The 21566-nt window shown below is 38.7% G+C and overlaps 1 protein-coding gene across 12 annotated transcripts in view; it reads left to right on the forward strand.

The window, feature by feature from the left end:
- The window catches only part of GRM8 (glutamate metabotropic receptor 8), an 868572-nt gene that overhangs the window by 330247 nt on the left and 516759 nt on the right, over window positions 1–21566 (forward strand). The gene's annotated exons all lie outside the window — the stretch shown is intronic.

The raw sequence follows: 21566 nt of genomic DNA on the forward strand, positions 1-21566 counted from the left end.
TTATTTACCTTTCAGTTTATTTATACTGCTACTTTCTCTGGCTTAGAAATGACTGGTATGTTCATTTTTAACTCTGTGGTTTAACCTCTGTGTATACCATTATTAAAATCAATTTTAGAAAATCACAGGCATGCTGTGGAGACCCATCCCTAAATACTTTTATGAATGATTTAGTGCAGGGCTAAATAATTACATTTTGTGGCTGAAAGATGCACAGTTGATAAGTAAGAGGGATTGGCTATTTCTTTGCCTTTCTTAAATATATACTAAAATTATGAATTCTTATATATTTAAAATGTAAAATCACTTTGATAGCATAGTTGAGAGCTCTGGGGGATTTTTCCTCCACCCACATTTTTCTAAATTTGGTTTCTTAAGTATTAGGAAAATACTGGGTTAAGTATAGGTCTGATCGTTATGAGCAATATACAGGGCACCCAAAAGGAATGATGTCTTGTCCTAGTCCTTGAAAGCAAGGAGACAGAATGAATGTGTATCTACATATGTATCAGGGCTTCCCTGATGGCTCAGTGGTAAAGAATCTGCCTGTAATTCAGAAGACATTGGGTTTGATCCCTGGGTTGGGAAGATTCCCTGGAGAAGGAAATGGCAACCCACTCCAGTATTCTTGCCTGGGGAATCCCATGGACAGAGAAATCCTGGCAAGCTACAATCCATGGGATCACAAGGGTCAGACACCAGTTAGCAACTAAATCATCACCACCACCTACACAGGTATCAAAGGCTGATTGGTGACTAGTATGGAGTGATGATTTATTCACTCATTCCACATATACTCACTAAGCTTCCCCTACATCCCAAGCACTGTGCTTTGTCTTGTAGAGGAGGTGGTAGATGAAATTGACAAGGTCCCTGCTCTCATGAAATCCATCAGGATTGATGCCATATTCATTGAAGTGTTATTACATGCCAGGCATTGTTCTGCCACCTTCACATGTACTAACTGTTAATCTTTCCATAACTATCATGAGGCATGAGATACATTTACAACTCATAAGTGTTGGAATCAGGATTTGACCTCTAGCAACTATCTCCCCGGGACGGGGGAGCCTGGTGGGCTGTCATCTATGGGGTCGTACAGAGTCGGACACGACTGAAGTGACTTAGCAGCAGCAGCAGCAGCAACTATCTCCATAACACAACTCCCACTTACATAATGCACCAACATGCACAGGTTTATCAACCTGTAAACTGTGATAACGGAGAAGGCAATGGCACCCCACTCCAGTACTCTTGCCTGGAAAATCCCATGGATGGAGGAGCCTGGTAGGCTGCAGTCCATGGGGTCACTAGGAGTCGGACACAACTGAGTGACTTCACTTTGACTTTTCACTTTCATGCATTGGAGAAGGAAATGGCAACCCACTCCAGTGTTCTTGCCTGGAGAATCCCAGGGACAGGGGTGCCTGGTGGGCTGCCGTCTCTGGGGTTGCGCAGAGTCAGACACGACTGAAGCGACTTAGCAGCAGCAAACTGTGATAAGTGCTTAGAAAGAAGAGTACAAGATGCTGTTTGGGGGTAGCAAAGGAAGTGGGGTTAGAGAAGAACACATGAAGAATGATTTAGTCACCAGTTAAGTGAGAACAGAAGATAGACTGAGTCAAGTGAAAGAGCTTGGTGAGTCCAGCTATGCTTTTACCTGGCTAGAGTCAATTTCTGGAGAAGGCAATGGCAACCCACTCCAGTACTCTTGCCTGGCAAATCCCATGGATGGAGGAGCCTGGTAGGCTGCAGTCCGTGGGGTCACTAGGAGTCGGACACGACTGAATGACTTCACTTTCATTTTCACTTTCATGCATTGGAGAAGGAAATGGCAACCCACTCCAGTGTTCTTGCCTGGAGAATCCCAGGGATGGGGGACCCTGGTGGGCTGCCGTCTCTGGGGTTGCACAGAATTGGACACGACTGAAACGACTTAGCAGCAGCAGCAGAGTCAATTTCTAGATAACCTTAGTCCAATCATTAATCTCTATGCACTCAATTGTTTTCATGATTCCTATTTGGTTGCATTGCCCATAACACCCATATGATTGTGTGCAACTTAATTGAACCCAGTGCTTTCTTTCTTTCAAAGCTTTGAAACCCATCCTTTTTTTTTTTTTTCCTGAGGTAGAGAAGTATGTTTCCGTTAATTGCATTCTGCTTGGGGCTAATCCACCATACAGCTGTGGTTGATGTCCAGGTATGATTCCGAGGGTCTTTTCCTTGCCCCCATGAGAGGATAGGTCTTTCTAAGAGGTCACAAGACCTAGTTCCTCAGGGAAGGAATCTTGAGCTTTTCACCATCAGCATCATGATCATCTGATTCTAACCCTTTCTTGGATATCTAGATAATGAGGTTCTTGGAACCCGGACAAACCTCTTAACATTACTGTTTTTTGATATTGTTGAACTCCAGAGATTGAACTCTTTCTCTATTTCATTTAATCACAACTCTAGTCGTAGTCAAACAGTTGAAGGATCCATCTCTACTTTTCCTTTTTGCCTCCCCAATCTTAATTGTACAAATTCATTTTTGATAATATTTACTCCTTCTAGAATACAGGCCTTCTCATTCTTTTTTTAAAAAATATATTTTAATTTGTAAAATCTATACCTCTTCATGGTTTTCTTTGATTAACTCAGTTCATTAAACTTTTTTTCCCAAGTCTCCAGGCATTTTTGTATGCTATTTACATGATATCCTTTGAACTCAATATTACAACTTGGTGCACATGCCTGCTTATATTATCCAACTATATCATGTACTCTTCAAGGGTGAGAATTATGCCTTTTCTTTATAATTCTTCTACAGAGTCCTGCATGTTGGCTAACTGTGCCAACTCAAAAATGTTCCTAAATAATGAATACAGTGTCAATTCTTTATTAGTTGTCTATGACTTTCTCTGTGTGGTCTCAACCTTGACTTTAGTTTGCCAACTAAAAATACACCCTTTATATGGTATTAACTAAGGATAAACAATGTGTTCATTGATTGACTTTCTTACCTTCCAATCTGTAGTGTTGGCATGGAGAAGAGTTAACCGTCACGTATTTTGGGTTTCCAGTGTCCTTAAAATAAAAGTCCAAATGCTGCAATGAACATAATAGAGTTTTAAAGAAAGACTCACAACAAAGCCAAATCAAAGTAGCCAACCTACCAATGGACAAACAAAACAATGTTTCAGAAATGCTCAGGAAAAGAGAAAAATCCTTTACAGTAATGTGTTGGAGAGGCTAGTGAAATTCCTACATTGGGAGGGTTTACTCTAGATACCCCTGAAGTTTCTTTCCAACTAAGATGCTATTTTAAAATTCAGAGTTAAAATTAAGAGGACTAAAAGGAATATTAGCAAGTGACTGTAAAAATGAGGCCTTGGGAATTTTTGGTGAGAAGGTCAATAGTTATTTTCTGTTGAGTTAGATGCTAAGTGCTGTGTGATGCTTTCAAAGCAACTGTGATAAATTATTAAGTACTTGTAATTTATTACCCACATCAGGGAATAATATATTGCAGTGTGAGCTGAAGACACCAGGCAGTGCTGGCTGAAGCATTTGTCTAGATATTGCACAAGATTGTCTGAAAAGCAACAGGCTCATTAGTAACTCAGGTTGTTGCAGGAGACTGTGTTTTCCTTGTTATGAGTTTTTCCATTTCCAACTAGAAAGTGAAGAATTGTAGAGACACATTTACATTAGTCAAGTGCCCTGGTGAGACTTCTGCCCTCTGAAATTATTGGGATAATCACCGGTGTTTTGCAAGTGTAAGAAATGAAGGAGAGACCATGACTTCTTCTATCGAAAATAAATGTTTTATGAATTCTTTATAAATACATATTTGGGCTTTTGACTTTTCAGTTATCTGTGGCTGATGTGAAATGCTGTTAATCTATTGTTTGTTAAGCTAGTTGCAAGCTACATTTTCTATTCTGCTTAGTGTAATTTTAGGAGGAATAATTCACACTAAGCATGCGGAAGCATGCCTCACATAAGGATTAATTCATAAAGTCCCTAGAGATGACCGTTTTTCATAGCATCTTCACAATCTGAGTGTTTTCTTCTACTGATTCAAAGCACATCATTGAATTTGTTATCTGGAGGAAAATAAAAAATACTCTTGCATTTTCCTGGCTAGCAATTATAGGAGCCCTTGTCATATGCTGAGGCTTGTTAGCTCTGAAACACCTTGAAAATCTTTAATTTATTTCACATAACTTCTGGAAATTCTTACTTTTTTTTTATCATTCTCTATTGTAACTAATGCTTTTCTTCTGAGGTATTCTAAATTTTACCTCCGTTCTAATGTGTTCCCCATCAGCTCTACTTATAGACAAATTATTTCACTGCTCTTGAGAGCTTTCCATAAAACTTTAAAAGCATCTATCCACCTGTACTAAGCCGTGTGCTGGTTGAAGAGAGGAGGAAGGAGAGGAGAGAGGTGGATGAGTGACAGCTGGAAGAGGGTGGTGGAGTCTTGGAAAAGCAGAGAAAGTTCAGAACAGGCTAGTATGTAACCAGGAGCAAGACTGTGTATACTGAGTACCTCCCAGTTGAAAAGTAGGAGACCTTCAACCATTCTGCCTGTGAATATCACTTACCATATTGTATTCACGTGAAAATGTTTAATAATTGGTTGGAATCATCAGCTCATACTTACTTATGGTTTGGAACCTATTAGAAAGTTGAAAGAAAAAGTGACCATGCAAATAAACTAGAATAACCAATAGGCTGGTAGTTGGTTGGAACTGGATTATCCAGAGCAAAGGAAACCTTAGTTGTAGACCGTCTATCATTATTATTTTTTTTAACATTATACTTTCCTTTGTCTGGGGTTCTGTCTTAGAGCTCATTTGAGAGTCATGAGGCAAAGACATATCAGAGTTAGAAGGACCAGCCAAGACTAGAATTGTGTGTCCTTTCAAAAGACTGTGTATGGGGTGGGGGGACGACTGAGCTCTTGGTTAATTACTAACCCATTATGAGCAATTTACCATGTATGTCAGGCTCTGTTCTAAGTGTTTTACATGTGTAAAAACACTGCCCAAGCCCATTAAATGTGTCAACACCTTTGCCTCCGGGCAGCCTCCTTCCAGACTTGCTTCTTTCAGACAGCTTTCCTGACCTGCAGGAGAACCCTCTGAAACTCATACCAATCCTATGTGGTTAGTACTACTTACTGTTCCCATTAGGATGAGAAGGAAATTGAGGCACAGAGAAGTTAAGTAATTTGACTAAGGTCACACAGCTGGAAAATCAGAACTGAGTTTGGGCACAGGCAGTCTTCTCCAGTGTCTGCGTTTCTAGTCCCTGTTGTCCTCTGCCTGTCCAGTGTGGCTCAGCAATGTCTTTACTCCACAGGAGTCACATTCCATTAAGGGCACAGGGCCCTGTTTCCCTTCTTATGGCCTCTGTTGCTGCAGACTCCACTTGCGTCTTCAGCGTCTACACTCCTGTTAAATAAAACCCATGAAAGTGCATATAAATTGCAAAGATCAATAAAAATGTTATTTCATTATTTCCCAAACAGGTAAGCTTGCCCCTTAAGTCCTTTTCCGCCTTAAATTTAAAAGTTTTCTTATTTTCTAAAGCCTGTAGGGTGATAGAATTCTGCTCTGCCCCAAAGGATGCTAGCTTTCTATTTATATTTAAATCCAGTAGAATGAAAAGCACAGTTGCTGGGTCACACCAGCCATGTGGCAGGGGCTCAGCGACTACACATTGCTGGCGGCTACTGCCCGGACAGGGCAGCAATAGGACATGTCTATCACTGTAGAAAGTTCTCTTGGGTGGCACTAGACAAAACACAAGATAGTATTTCCTTTCAAATGAGGCAGCATCATAATTACATGACTTTGATATTGGACCATCTCATTTTTTAATCACTGTCTTTACACTTATAGAATAAATAGGATACCACGTCTCTCCCCCTCATTCCTCTTGTTTATTTACTTTTCCCTTTAAAATAAATACACTTGGCCCTGTTTCTTTCTTTCTTTTTTTTTCTTCCCTCCAGTTTTCTTGCTTCCACTCATTCTTTCATACTGAAAATGTGTGAAAGGAGCTGCCCAAGCCCATTAAATGTGTCAACACCTTTGCCTCCGGGCAGCCTCCTTCCAGACTTGCTTCCTTCAGACAGCTTTCCTGACCTGCAGGAGAACCCTCTGAGACAGACCCCTTGGACTTGAGGCTCTGCATCACCCTTGAATTCAATTTCTTCCTGAAAGGCATTCATATGCTATGTATTTATTTGCATTTTTCCTGCTATGTATTTGTTTATTAGTAAGATAGAATTCACACAGTGCACATGTCAAAGAGCATCCAGGATTCTATTTAGTAAATCACCCGAGATCACCAATTTCATGTATCTTTCAGGCCATCCAACACTTTAACAGTACCTTGCACATTTCAACAGACCATTGGCCTAATCCTATGCAGCAGGCATTTAGTAGCAGCTCTCTAGTTTTTAAAAGTCACAACAAACAGGATCGGTTGTTTGTTAGATACTCTCACTGGAAGACAGAGGCTGGACTGTTCACTCTTTTATTTATTAATCCACCAGACATTTATTTCCTATAGTGCACACTTTGCAGGGCACTGAGGAGTCAGAGTTAAAGGCACAACATTAACCTGAAAGAGCCAATAGCCTAGCCAGGAAAACCAGAAGCTAAGTAAGTGACGATAATATGGTGGAATAAATGCTCTGATTGGAGATTTCTAAACTGTGTTGATGGAATTATCAATGACCAGCCAACACTGGGAGGATGTGGAATCAGGAAAGTCTTCTGGAGAAGTGGACCCTCCAGATGAGTCTTGCAAGACAGCAGTTATCTAAGCAAAGGCTTGTAAGAGTATCACCTTTGCAGGTGTTGAGTGGGTATGGGGTTATTGGTGACAAATGAGACTAAAGGCTGAGCTAGATTATGAAGAGCCTGGATTTTGTGCTGGAAAAAAAAATGGCATGCTGTTGGAATATTTAAGCAGGGAGTAACACTCACCATTGGACTAATATTTTAGACCACACACAATGGCAACTATTGAACTGGAGGCAAAAATACTGGAGAAGAGGTAATTGCAATATTCCAGGTGAGGGCTAAGGAGGGCTTTAACTAAAGCCATGCAGGGGAGAGGGAGAGAGTGGGCAGATTAAAGAGGGATTTTGGGTTTGAAACAGCAAGACTTAGTAACACATTGAATGAGGGCAATTAAGCACAGTGAGGAGTCTAGGATAATGGCCAGGTTTCAATCAAAGATATTGCTGCAAAAATTTCTCCATGGGTGAAAGACCACATTAAATGATACCTATAATTCTTTGCAGGACTGTGGGTCATAATTTAAAATTTTATTAACTTTTAGGACTCCTGACAACTTCCACTGAATATTGTAAAATATAATAAAGCTAACACTTAACATCTACATAATATGGTGGGATATCTTTTTTTCAGATACTTTAGCAAAACATTCAACATAAAGTACTTAATATTGGCAAGGCTGCTGTACAGTCATATTTTAGTGTGTTATTTTTGTTGAAGTATAATTGATGTACAATATCGTGAAAGTTACAGCTGTACAATATAGTGATTCATAGTTTTTAAAGGTCTGACTCCCTTTATATTTATTATAAAATATTGGCTATATTCCCTGTGTTGTGCAATATAGCCTTGCTGCTAAGCTGCTAAGTTGCTTCAGTCGTGTCCGACTCTGTGTGACCCCATAGACGGCAGCCCACCAGGCTCCGCCGTCCCTGGGATTCTCCAGGCAAGAACACTGGAGTGGGTTGCCGTTTCCTTCTCCAATGTGTGAAAGTGAAGTCGCTCAGTTGTGCCCGACCCTCAGCGACCCCATGGACTGCAGCCTACCAGGCTCCTCTGTCCGTGGGATTTTCCAGGCAAGAGTACTGGAGTGGGGTGCCATTGCCTTCTCCAGTATAGCCTTATAGCTATTTTATGCATAATAGTTTGTACCTCTGAAGTCCCTACCCCTATATTGCTCCTCCCTGTTTCCCTCTCCCTACTGGTAACCACTAGCTTGTCTTCCATATCTGTGAATCGGTTTTTTTTTGTTGTTGTTGTTATATTCACTAGTTGTTGTATTTTTAGTCTCTACGTATAAGTGATATCATACACTATTTGTTTTTCTCTGTCTGGCTTATTTCACTTAGCATAATACCCTCCACCTCCATCCATGTTGTTGCAAATGGCAAAATGTCATTCTTTTTTATGGCTGGGTAGTATTTCATTGTGTGTGTATAATGTACTATATATGTTGTATAATACCACACACACACACATATCTTAGCAATTGTAAATAATCCTGCTCTGAAAATTTGGGTACATGGATCTTTTTGAATTATTATCTTTGTTTTGTCTTTCAGATATATACATATATATATACATACATATTATATATATATATGTATATATATTAACCAGGAGTGGAATTGCAGGGTCATGTTGTAGTTCTAATTTTAGATTTTTGAGAAACTTGCATACTATTTTCCACAATGGCTGTGCCCATTTACATTCCCACCAATAGTGTATGAGGGTTCCCTTTTCTCCATGTCCTTGTCAACATTTGTGATTTGTGTTATTTTTGATCACAGCCATTCTGATAGATGTGAGATCGTATCTGATTGAGGGTTTGATTTGCATTTCCCTAATGATTAGCAGTGTTGGGCATCTTTTCATGTGCCTGTTGGTCATCTGCATGTTCTCTTTGGGAAAATGTCTGTTCAGGTCTTCTGATCATTTGTAACTGGGTTGGGTTTTTTTGATATTGAATTGTATGAGCTGTTTGCATATTTTAGATATTAACCATTTATTGATCATATTATTTGCAAATATTTTTTCTCATTCTGTAGGTTGACTTACACTATTGCTGGTAATAGTATAAATTTGTATAATTCTTTTGGAAAATGATTTGGTAGTATGCACTAAAAGGGCTTCCCAAGTGGCGCTAGTGGTAAAGAACACACCTGCCAATGCAGGAGACATAAGAGATGTGGTTTTGATCCCTGGCTTGGGAAGATTCCCTGGAAGAGGGCATGACAACCTACTCCAGTATTCTTGCCTGGAGAATCCGATGGACAGAGGAACCTGGCGGGCTACAGTTCACAGGATCACAAAGAGTCAGACACAGCTGAAGCAACTTGGCAGGCACACATGCTAAAAAGTATAGAGCATATAAAAATATGTTCATCTTGCCATGAAATTATATCAAAGATAGTCTTCAAAAGAAGAAAAGAGCTATGATATGGAAGTGTGTATTGCATGGGTACTTAGACCTGTGAACTATTGTTCATGACCTAAATGCTGAAGAACAAGGAGAAGAGTAAGTATAATTGGTTATATCAATTCCAAGGAAGGTTGACTAGCTGAGAAAATGATGACTCTCAGTACTGTACAAGGAAATCATGTGTGCTAAGTCTTAAAGCACACCTTGCTAGAAACCCAGCGTTCTTTCTGCAGCTTCTCTTGAAATAGCATAGAAGAATACTAACAGAACAATGATCAGTGGAAAACCGAACACCAGAAGTATGTGCACATTAATAAAAACTGATATTTATGGGTTTACGTGGATTAAGTCTGAAATATGTTGAAAAAAATTTTAACTCTAGGATGGTAAGGTTGTGGAGAGTATTATTTTCCATGTTTTTCTTTAGCTGTTGTTCAGTCTGTTTTTGTGCTATGATGCCACAATGATACTTTAACAATTATAAAAGTACAAAAAAAAGCAAAACAGTTTTATTTTGGTTTAGAATTGTATTGTTTAGGTCTTCAGTTTTTCCACAAGATTGCTTGTTATTATCCTTCCCAATTTAGAAGAGTTAGCTATTTAATAATGGAACACATGTGCAGCAATTCTAGTACTGCATTCTGCTTTCTAAAAATTCATTCAGCACAAATTTCACAGAAGCCCACCTACACTTTGGAGCTATTTAATTTTTCACAGTTTTATGCCCATGTTGTATGGTAGCAACCATGGAAAAATAAATTGAATGCTAACCGTGCTGCAGAAAATAGATGAAATGTATGCTGTGAGCTCTAAAAATGACAAACCCAGTGTTATTTTGGCTATTTTTCATGCTTAATAATAATAAATGGAAGCAGGAAGGAACAGGCCCTGTATTTGAATTCTTACTATTCTCTTGAGTCACATCCTACCTGAAGCCATTCAGCACCATCTCCTTTTCATCTGATGCTGTGGCCTCTTTCCTTACCTTCTTCCTCCTCCTCTTTGCCCACTTTTTGCCTTTTCTCACATAACTTATGATTTCGCCTACCTGAGTCTCACAGACACTCACTGGAGATGTTTTTTCCTGGAGGACAACGAGCAAGCATTTATTCGACTCTGGATTTTTGTCCTCATGAAAGGCATTGACCTGTTTCTCCCTCTTTTTCCTCCTTAAACTTCTCGCATAAATTGGCTCTGAGAGACTTGCATGTCCATTCACTTCCTTTGCACAATGCTGTGTCCAATTAGAGCCCGATGAGAACCTGGTTCCTATTGACACCATCGACATCTAAGAAGATTAGTGATTTTTTTTTCTAAAATAAAAAAGATAAACCACACAGATATCAGGTCAATAGGACCAAAGAAAATGAAAGAAAGGTAATATCACCCTTTCGAGGGCTGTGGATAGGAGTTGGTGGAGGGTGAGAAAAACCTGTTATCAGAAAACAATGTGGTCACCTGATTTCACATAAATCACAGCACATCTGGGACACCCATGATACCAGAGGGATTAGACAGTATAATCCCTGTTGCACAGTGACTAATGCAGGAAAAGAATTTAACAGTTTTGAGGTGACACTGTTAGGTTGTATGATTGTACAATTTTATGCCCAGCTGCTGTTACAAAATCTGTGAGACTTAAAATGAGTATTTGTTATTTGGTATTAAAGAAATGACTTATGAATCCAATCCCATTTGCTTCTTTCACCTCTTGGAGCCCAAATTCTGTGAAAACCAGGGTCTGGCCTCTCATCTCCTGTGCCTGGCGCAGTGCTGGCAGGAGACTTTCTTCCCATTGTTGCTGTTTGCAGTTGCCTTTATCCTGTGCATGCTGAGGGTGGGGCCTTGTCTTTCACGTGGTAAAGAGGAAGCAACCTATTGGTCGCTGGAGAAGAAATCACGGCAAATCTTTTCTGGAAAAATGTGATGTATAGATTAACTTCCAGTGCTTCAGTGTACACCATATATTTAAAACGTAGAATGTATTCAAATCACAGATTATTGAAATATTCAGTGATTTATCTCCCACTTAGGGCTCATCAGGTTTCAGTTCTGGATGGATGAGCTAAAATTTGGCCAAGGAGTTCCTTCATATCTTTTCATATTTTCCTGAAACCACCTTTACCAAGGCTTCAGATCCTCACTGGTGGGGTTTGAATGACAGCTTTTTATTTCCACCTGTTTCTCTTGTGGTGTAGGATTGAACACCTATCAAAGCTACTATAAACTCACGTGCCTGAAAGCTAGAATACTAGAGTCACCTCCATCAATGTCCCCAGCTGCACAGACTCACCTCTGGGAGCCTCTGGGCTCCCCTCCACCCTACAGTCACTTTGCCCGTAGACCGTCATTTCCTCGTGTTCCTTGAAATAAGATCACCTGGGAGACAATTATATCCTTATGTGAGAAAACTCATTTTTTTTAACATAACAACAAACATTATATTAAATTGGAAAGAGTGTCCAGGTAAAGTATTAGTTGTGTTTTTGTTTAAACGATAGGTTTTTATGTCATTGAAAACAGTTATTGATATATCTGTAGAGTTTGGGTGGGAAACATTTATGGACAGGTTAGCTTTGAATGAGATAAAAGCTGTTGCTTTAATTAAATTCTGGCAATGTAGGTTTTCATGTTGTTCCTATTAATTACTATTTTTGTCAATATGCATTGTTGTCTGGGTTTTGGTCACAATAAGATTAAACAAGCATCTGCTATGCCACCAAAAAACAAATAAGCAAATCCCCCAATTAGGTAAGATGATACAGGCCTAGGTATAAAGATACAGAAATATTTTTAAGAGAAATCCAGTTATAGAAGAGCTTCCCTTAAGAAGCCATCCTTCAGCTTTTTTTCTTCTTACTTCATGACTTTCAAAAGCAGTACCCCACACATGCATTTTATCTGAGTGATTTTGTATATTGTACAACCAGGCTTAACTAAAACAGCAATCACACAATCACACACCTCAGTCCTCCCAATTTTGAATTTAGAAAATTTGTTTTCAATACTTTTAGACTGTTTTTTTTTTTTCTGGGTTTTGTCTCCATTTCCCCCCACAACATCTTGATTTTTTAAACTTTCATCTTAACATTCGTCTTACTGTGGAAGATTATGACAGCTCATACAGAAATGAACACCATACACAAATTGCACGTGTGTGTTCACATAGACATGCCCTAAAACAATCCTTCCAGCAGGACTGTATCACAATTTTGGTCCATTTGATATTCAGTGTTTATATTGTCATGAATCTGCATTTGATGTTATGATTGCTTTAGAAAGGTACTAAAATAACATTTCTCTTCTATATACATTTTGTTTTTCCTAGAATTAATTCCTTGCTTTGTCATAAGCTTTATTTTTTGGTGTATCTATCATGAAATCCATCTTCAAACTCGGGTAGAACTATGCATATCCTTTCAGTATGTGAAACACATCAAATATTCCATCAATTCTGGCTTTATTTTTTTGAGATACTTCTGGAATCTTCCATCTTCCTGCTCTAACCTGAACTGGGTGATCTCTAGACCAGTTCCACACCTGTTAACTCTGACCTCGCTGTATCATCACTTTGAGAAATCCATTTACCTTTTCTGTGTTGAATAACTTGTTACCTGGATTCAGAGTCTTCCCCTTTCTTGTTTCCTTCCTTGTTTGGATGGTGTAGATCCTACAGAAGCCTCCTAAAAAGTAGAAGGGAAATAGATTTTTGAGATTTCTGCATCTGTGAAATAGACTTTATTTTACCTACGCATTTGATTTATATTTTAATGGTTATGTTTTGTGTGTGTGTGTGTGTGTGTGTGTGTGAGTGTGTGTGTGTGTGTGTGTGTGTGTGTGTGTGTGTATGGAATAAAACTCGTCTTTTCTCATCATTTTGAATGTGTTGCTCCATTTTCTTCTGACCAGTAGTTCTGCCATTGAGAATCCAGAAGCCGTTCTGAGCCCTAATCCTTTCTCTAGAATCTGTTTTCACTCTCAAGTGATTTTTAAAATCTTGTGTGAGTGTTTCTTCATGTGGGTCTTTCCCTTCCTCTTCCTTCTCTTTTCTTTTTGCTAGAAGCTTGACAGGTGTTTTCAATTTAAAAACTCATTTTCTTGAGTTCTCCAATATTTTATTTCTTTGTAATGGTCTGTGTTTCTGTTTGAGACTTCACAGTTTGATGTTGAATATCTTGCATGAATCTAATTTCATGACAAGTTTTCATTTGTTTTACCTTATGAAATCTTTCCTCAACTTTCTTATCTATTGAGATGTTCCTATCTCACTTACCTTTTTAATTTCTATGAGCTCTTTCTTATTCTCTGAATGTTCATTTTTATAGCCTCCTGTTCTTGTTGCATGGACAGAATGTCTTCTCTCTGAGATTATTAATATTCTTGAAGTCATCATCTTCTTATGTCTTGTTTCTGTGTCCACTGAGTTCTTCTTTTCTGTTTGGTGTGGCATTAGGAATGTGATCCTGGTGCTTTTTGGAAGCTTGAAAAGTGTGGGTCAGGTTCACTGACTGTGGATTCACTTTAAAATGAGCAGGTAGACATGGTTATCTAATTGGAAGATATCCATTTATGAATATCGGTGTGGTGTTACCTTTTGGTCAGTTTCTGATGAAAGTTAGGCAGCTAAAGTCTGAATGTTAAGCAGGGAAGGGGGACTAAGTACTCCCCATTCAGCATACAGGCTTTCACTTTATAGAAACTTGCTCAGTCCTTGGTGTGATTGAGTTCATCCTCTACAGAGAGTGATGCTCTGATCTGTGCAGAGAGGCTGGGGCTGGAGGAAGACACTGACACAGGTTTTCATCGAGTTTGATTTTCACTCCCACCTTCTGGAGTCTCTGGTGCTCCACTCCTAGAGCCTTCCTGGTGCTGGGTGGAGTGGTTGCTTTGGTATCAGTTACATTCCACCCCTTGTGGGTTTTCCTTTCGGTTTTTTATACTGTGATAAGTTAATTCTGACTTGATTATCATCTGCTTTTCAGCTTTTGAAACTTTGATAACATTTTTTTTTCCTGTTTTCCGCATGTTATACTCAACAATTTAATTGGATAGTTGAAGGAAGTGGAGATAAACAAATGTGTTATATTTTCCATATTTACCCAGACTCCAGGCCACACAGCAGTTCTTTTTCTTTTGCTGCTCTGTCCTGTTAGTGAATCTTAGAGAACAGTAGGACAGGCGAACTTGGAGGGGTGTTGTGTCGTGTGACCTGTCACCATTTTCTGGGTTTTGAAAGTGGAGAGGGTGGAGTATGAGAAAAGGAAAGGAAGCAAAGGAAAGCATTTGGGTAAAGATATGAGAGAGAAATTAAAGGATGAAAGGAGAAGAGAGGCGTTTTGAATGGTGAAATGAAAGCTATTAATGGAGAAATCTGCATCAGTGTCTCCATCTTCTTCATGACTCTGCCGAACCACCTTCTCGTTTCCTTTTCATTGAACTGAGAAGGAATGAGAGTGCTCCCACAAACTGGTCTTCAGAACCTAAGCGCTTGATGGATACTCTAGTACTCTTGTAAAAATGAGCTTTTAAGTTACCCAGTCATCCTCTGATTTGTGAAGCCAGACTTCATAATTTTGAACTGAACACATTTTCTTATGTCTCTTCTAGTTCTTCTCTTGTAGGCTTTAAAGAAAGTGATTAATTGTTTTTTATGTGATATTCTTTCTATTTTCATATTAGAACTTAACATAATTCACAGTACTCATGGGAGACAGTGTATGTGGTATATTCATAGAAATACAAAATGTTAAAATTCAAAGGCATCTTGAGGTTCCTGCCTGCTGTCAAGCACCCTTCTTTTTAGAAATGAGAAAACTGATATCCAGAGAGGTGAAGTGTCTGCCCAGGGTGGTACAGATGGCAAATGGGCATGATTCAGTGTAGGAATGAGAAAATTGTGTCATGTCACGAGTAAACTTGTGCTAGAATGGTAGGGCAAGTATGTCTGTCATACTATTCATTATTCAATAGTATTCATATTTCAGGATTTTTTTCCCACAAACTGCTTTTTATTTTATAGATATTTACTTGCTATAGTATATGGTTGAAATATACAGTAATGCATTCGTAGAGAGAATGAGTTTTATCTGGGAGTCACTGCATGAATAGAGGTTGTAAAATTGTATCACAGAAATTTATGAGGTAACAAATGGTTATCCTTTTGCCATTTGCAGTTCTGATCAGTTTTCATTTTTGTGCTTAGATGATATTGGGATTATTGAAAGCTTAATGTTCTTTTCTAAGAATCCCCTTAGATAAATGATATAATTTAATGCAAAATGTTATAACACACCTGCTGTGTTTCCTATAGCACCTTGGGTATAGATGTTTCTTGGTTTCAGTGAGTTTGATAGTGAATCTCTAAAGGATGCAATTTTGCTTTGACTTGTACATTCACAGCTTGCAATAATAGGAATAAAAAAAAAACTATTCTTGCAAGTTCTGACATGTTTTAACATTGAAATAAATAAAGCCTTGTGTAAACTGTTTGATTAGTTGTGATTAAAATGTACTGAACCCTACTACCATCCTTGGTTCTTAGAACTGATGTTTTATTTTCTTTTCAAATGGCCATATTAATGGTTATTTAAATTTTTTCTCCATATTCCTTCCACTTCCAGATGAGTTGTCTGTTTCTTATTGTAGAAAAGTAAAATTAAATCTCCCTTGTACATAAGCACAAGGGGTTTATTACATTGTATTTAAATTATTAATGACAATCACATTTTCTCAAGAAGTACTGGACATGTTTCACTGGTGGTATCCATTAAAAATAGATTTTGCTGGCTTCTGGCTGACTAAATCAATCATAAACTTACTTCTGAAATATTTTCTGACTTGTTGATCCTGGTGTGTATGCATGTACCATACAGCTACTTTTTATAGTTCTTTAACCATGTATTCCTACAGTCACTGACAGGAGCTGGAGAATCTTATTCGTAGTGAAGTACATCCTGTTCTGTTGGTCCCATATCCCTAGGCTACCCTACAGCGTAGCATTTCTTACATCAAATTGACATACTGTTTACATATTGCGTTATTTACTGTGAGTGCCGCAAGACCAGAAACCATGTCTTCTTATTCATTTTTGTATCTCCAGATTCCAGCAGAGCACTCAACATGTAGTAAGAACATGGTTAATACTCTGTGAGTGATGGTGGGTATGCATGGGTTCATAGGGAGAAGACTCCTACAGGATACGCTTTTGAGAAGCGGTTAATGAATGAAATTTTTGTCCAACCTGAACCAGACAAAAGTCAACTTTCCTAAGTTTTTCAGTTGGTCCTAATGGTATAAAACTTTGGAGTTCACATTTTGAGTATACTACCTTACCTGTTGATGCTGTTTAATTACATATATTGAGGAGATTTAATGACCAAGGGAACAATTATAAGAGATAATAGCAAAGTACAATGGGTATACTTAGTCATTAGGATAATGAAGTCTATACTTGATTCCTTCTTAGTTGTGTGACTTTGGGGGCAGTTTCTACAATAGAAAAATGTTTGTGGTATTTACCCTACTTATTCAATAGCACTGGAATATTATGAGGGTGAAATGAGATATTAAAGCATGGTGAACTAGTATTCAATACACCATTATTGTTATTATAATTATTTTCTATTTGTTCCAAATGGGCTTTTAGTTCAGGAAAAAGTAATAGAGTTAATTTCTTTTGTGTAGGGAGTTATGCATCTCAACTTACTAATTGTCTTCTATTTTGGGTAAAATCATCCAAAATTTATTTTAACAAGAATTCTTAAATTCCTACAATGCAATAGCAAAAACCCAAGTAACTCAATTTTAAAATGGTCAAAATACAACATTGTAAATCAACTATACTTTAATAAAATTTAAAAATAAATAGATAAAAAATGGTCAAAGAATTTAAATAGATATTTCTCCTAAGAAGAGACACTCCCCATACAAGTGTCCATGATGTATATGTGAAAGGGACTTCCCTAGTGGCTCAGATGGTAAAGAATCTGCCATCTGCAGATGTCTTCTGCAATGCAGAAGGCACAGATTCAATCCCTGAGTTGGGAGGATCCTTTGAAGAAGGGAATGGCTACCCACTCCTGTATTCTTGCCTAGAGATAGCATGGACAGAGGTATATGAAAAGGTGCTCAGCATCTCTAATCATCAGGGAAATGCAAATCAAAACTACAATGAGATATCACTTTGCACATGTTAGTATGACAATTATCAAACAGACAAACAACAAACTATAACATGTGTTGGCAAGGCTATGGAGGAAATGGAATCCTTATACACTATTAGTGGAAATGTAAAATGGTACAACCATTATGGAAAATAATAGAGCCTCCTCAAAAAAATTAAAAATAGAACTACCATATAATCCAGCAATCTCACAACTGGGTATTTATCCAAAAGAATTAAAATCAGGATCTGGAAGCATTACCTGCACTCTTATGTACTCTGAAGCATTATTCACGATAGCCAAGAGATGGAAACAACCCAAATGTCTATTGACAGATGAATAGATAAAGAAAATGTGGTATATACATAAAATGGAATATTATTCAGCCTCAACAAAGAAGGAAATCCTAACATTTGAAACAACATGGACTAACCCGGAAGATATTATGCTAAGTAAAATAAGCCAGTCTCCAAAGGACAGATGCTATATGGTTCTACTTATGTGAGGTGTCTCAAGTAGTCAAAGTCATGTAGGTGGGACAGTGGTAAGAATCCAGCTGACAGTGCAGGAAACGCAAGAGATATGGGCTCAATTCCTGGGTCAGGAAGATTACCTAGAAGAGGAAATGGTGACCCGCTCCAGTATTCTTGCCTGGAAAACTCCACGGACAGAGGAGCCTGGCAGGCTGCAGTTCATGGGGTTGCAAAAGGTAGAACATGATTGAGCATGTGTACGCGTGCATACATGCACATATGCACACACACACGCACACACAGTAGACAAAACATAGAAACAAAGAGAATGGTGATTGCCAGGGGCTGGGAGGATAGGGAAATGGGAAGTTGTTCAATAGGGATAAATTTCCAGTGATGCAAGAGGAATAAGGCCTAGAGATGCTGTATAAAGTACTGCCTATGGTTAATATTATGGTATTCACTTAAAATTTTGTTAAGAGAGTAAGTTTCATGTTCCTACCACACACACACAAAGGGACCATGAAACACAAGAAGACTTGGAAATGATGGATATGTTTATTACCTTGATTGTGATAATAGTATCATAAGTATATGCATATGTCCAGACTCGTTAAATTATATACATTAAATATATGCAGTTTTTTTGGTGCATCAATATACTTCAATAAAACTGTTAAAAAGTTTTTTTTTAAGAGTTCTTTAAATAACTAAAATGTATGATGACTTGCTTTCAAAAATATGTCAATTCACTCTCTTTTTAGTTCTCTTTGAATCCAAGAAGTTAAATATATAACTATATTTTTAACCTTTACATATCTTAAACACGTACATCAAATCTTTCTGTGGAAAGTTACCATGTGCTACCTGGAGAAACACTCCAAGTACTTAAAATAGCTTGAAAGATGGAGTTTTAAATGTTTTGGTGCTTTATTTTTGTTCTCTGCAGTCCACTTCTTAGCTTAGCCACTGTTGGGCAATGGTTGTGGTGCAATCTTTGCTTTGAATAGTTATTTAGCTAAAATAATAATGATCTTCAGTTATTAGCTCCTTCTTTAAATCAAGAATGTCAATCCCCTTTGAATCTCTGTTAAAATGCTGCTTTGTGTGAAGACCACTGATCAAAAGACAATATATAGGAGAATTCAGGTAATGTTGGTAAGTAGACTAAGATATAACTTGAGGTTTTCAGGCTTTAAGAGCTGTTGTTGAGATACTATTGAGAGTATCCTATTTGTAAAAGTTATTTGGGGGACTTCCCTGGTAATTCAGTGGCTAAGACCCCACGCTTCCAACGTAAGGGGCCTGGTCAGGGAACTAGATGCCACACGCTGTCACTAACAGTTTTCATGTTGCAACTGAAGATCCCACATGCTGCAATCAAGACCCGTTGCAGCCAAATAAATAAATAAATACATATTTTTAAAGGTATTTGGACCTGGGCTTCCCTGGAGGCTCAGTGGTAAAGAATCAATCTACTCATGAGGCTCAGTGGTAAAGAATCCACCTACTAATGATCTGATAGACAGAGTGCCTGAAGAACTATGGACAAAGGTTCATGACCTTAGACAGGAGGCAGTGATCAAGACCATCCCCAAGAAAAAGAAATCTAAAAAGGCAAAATGGTTGTCTGATGAGGAGGCCTTAAAAATAGCTGAGAAAAGAAGAGAAGCAAAAGGCAAAGGAGAAAAGGAAAGATATATGAATGCAGAGTACCAAAGAATAGCAAGGAGAGATAAGAAAGCCTTCCTCAGTAGAGGAAAAGAGTAGAATGGGAAAGACTAGAGATCTCTTCAAGAAAATTAGAGATACCAAGGGAACATTTCATGCAAAGAAGGGCACAATGAAGGACAAAACTGGTATGCACCTAATAGAAGCAGAAGATACTAAGAAGAGGTGGCAAGAATACACAGAAGAACTATACAAAAAAGATCTTTATGACCACAATGGTATGGTCACTCACCTAGAGCCAGACATCCTGCAATGTGAAGTCAAGTGGGCCTTAGGAAGCATGACTATGAACAAAGTTAGTGGAGGTGATGGAATTCCAGTTGAGCTATTTCAAATCCTGAAAGATGATGCTGTGAAAGTGCTATACTCAATATGCAACCAAATCTGGAAAACTCAGCAGTGGCCACAGGACTGGAAAAGGTCAGTTTGCATTCCAAACCCTAAGAAAGGCAATTCAAAGAATGTTCAAACTACCACACAATTGCACTCATTTCACATGGTAGCAAAGTAATGCTCAGTTCTCCAAGCCAGACTTCAACAGTACGTGAACTGTAAACTTACAGATGTTCAAGCTAGATTTAGAAAAGGCAGAGGAACCAGAGATCAAATTGCCAAAATCTGTTGGATCATTGAAAAAGCAGGACTTCCCTGGTGGTTCAGATGGTAAAGCATCTGCCTACAATGAGGGAGACCTGCATTCAATCCCTGGGTTGGGAAGATCCCCTGGAGAAGGAAATGGCAACCCACTCCAGTATTCTTGCATGAAAATCCCATGGATGGAGGAACCTGGGGGCTACAGTCCACGGGGTCACAAAATGTTGGACATGACTGAGTGACTTCACTTTACTTCTTCACTCACTTCATCGAAAAAGCAAGAGAGTTCCAGTTCCAGTAGTTCCAGAGTGTCTACTCCTGCTTTATCGACTATACCAAAGCCCAAAATGTGTGGATCACAACAAACTGTGGAAAATTCTTAAAGAGATGGGAATACCAGACCGTCTTATCTGCCTCCTGGGAAATCTGTATGCAGGTCAAGAAGAAACAGTTAGAACTGGACATGAAACAACAGACTGGTTTCAAATCAGGAAAAGAGTACGTCAAGGCTTTATATTGTCACCCTGCTTATTTAACTTATATGCAGAGTACAACATGCAAAATGCCAGGCTGGATGAAGCACAAGCTGGAATCAAGATTGCCAGGAGAAATATCAATAACCTCAGATATGCAGATGACACCACCCTTATGGCAGAAAGTGAAGAACTGAAGAGCCTCTTGATGAAAGTGAAAGAGCAGAGTGAAAAAGTCAGCTTAAAACTCAACATTCAGAAAACTAAGGTCATGGCATCTGGTCCCATCACTTCATGACAAATAGATGGAGAAACAATGGAAACAGTGAGAGACTTTGAGGGCCTCCAAAATCACTGCAGATGGTGATTGCAGCCATGAAATTAAAAGACACTTGCTTCTTGGAAGAAAAGCTAGATCAGATCAGATCAGTCGCTCAGTCGTGTCCGACTCTTTGTGACCCCATGAATCGCAGCACGCCAGGCCTCCCTGTCCATCACCAACTCCCGGAGTTCACACAGACTCACATCCATCGAGTCAGTGATGCCATCCAGCCATCTCATCCTCTGTTGTCCCCTTCTCCTCTTGCCTCCAATCCCTCCCAGCATCAGAGTCTTTTCCAATGAGTCAACTCCCCACATGAGGTGGCCAAAGTACCGGAGTTTCAGCTTTAGCATCATTCCTTCCAAAGAAATCCCAGGGCTGATCTCCTTTAGAATGGACTGGTTGGATCTCCTTGCAGGCCAAGGGACTCTCAAGAGTCTTCTCCAACACCACAGTTCAAAAGCATCAATTCTTTGGTGCTCAGCTTTCTTCACAATCTAACTCTCACATCCATACATGACCACAGGAAAAACCATAGCCTTGACTAGATGGACCTTTGTTGGCAAAGTAATGTCTCTGC

The sequence above is a fragment of the Bos grunniens genome, chromosome 4 (genome assembly GCF_055505025.1).
Source record: "Bos grunniens cultivar Pamir isolate PY7600 chromosome 4, Bosgru_T2T1.0, whole genome shotgun sequence".
Classification (NCBI taxonomy): Eukaryota; Metazoa; Chordata; class Mammalia; order Artiodactyla; family Bovidae; genus Bos; species Bos grunniens.